This window comes from Mustela nigripes, chromosome 14 (genome assembly GCF_022355385.1).
Source record: "Mustela nigripes isolate SB6536 chromosome 14, MUSNIG.SB6536, whole genome shotgun sequence".
NCBI lineage: Eukaryota > Metazoa > Chordata > Mammalia > Carnivora > Mustelidae > Mustela > Mustela nigripes.
The window spans coordinates 101,739,427-101,740,336 of NC_081570.1; positions in this window are offsets into that span (position 1 = coordinate 101,739,427).

Sequence of the window (910 nt, forward strand, 5' to 3'; positions counted from 1 at the left end):
AGAAGTAGCAGACTGAGACTACTTCAGCTAGCAGGAGATCAGCTAGATAGCTTATCTAAAGATTGCAAACACCTGCAAATCCATCCACAGATCGAAGAGAAGAACAGCAATTCTAGAAACAGAAAAACAACCACTTTCTGAAAGGTAGGACTGGCGGAGAAGTGAATCCAAAGTGACGGGAAGGGAAGATAGACCCCGGGGGGGAGGGGCTGGCTCCCGGCAAGTGGCGGAGCAACGGAGCACAAAATCAGGACTTTTAAAAGTCTGTTCCACTGAGGGACATCGCTCCAGAGGCTAAACCAGGCGAAGCCCACACGGGGTCAGTGTGGCCTCAGGTCGTGCAGGGTCACAGAAGGATCGGGGGTGTCTGATTGTCGCAGAGCTTGCGGGTATTAGAACAGGAAAGCCAGCTACAGAGACAGAGCCGACAGTAAGCTCACAGCTGACGGATACCTTAAACCGGTCGCAGGCTCGGTGAGCTCGGAGCGTGGCTGGAGGTCAGGCAGACGGGAGTAACTGGGCGCTGTTCACTGAGGGCGCACTGAGGAGTGGGGCCCCGGGCTCTCGGCTCCTCTGGGCTGGAGACCAGGAGGCCGCCATTTGTATTCCCATCCTCTGGAACTCTATGGAAAGTGCTCAAGGAACAAAAGCTCCTGAAAGCAAACCCGAGCGGATTACTCAGACCGGCCCCTGGTAAGGGCGGTGCAATTCCGCCTAGGGCAAAGACACTTGAGAATCACTACACCAGGCCCCTCCCCCAGAAGATCAACAGGAAATCTAGCCAAGACCAAGTTAACCTACCAAGGAGTGTGGTTTCAATACCAAGGAGAGCAGCAGAATTCCAGAGGAGGAGAAAGCAAAGCATGGAACTCATGGCTTTCTCCCTGTGATTTTTTAGTCTTGCAGTTAA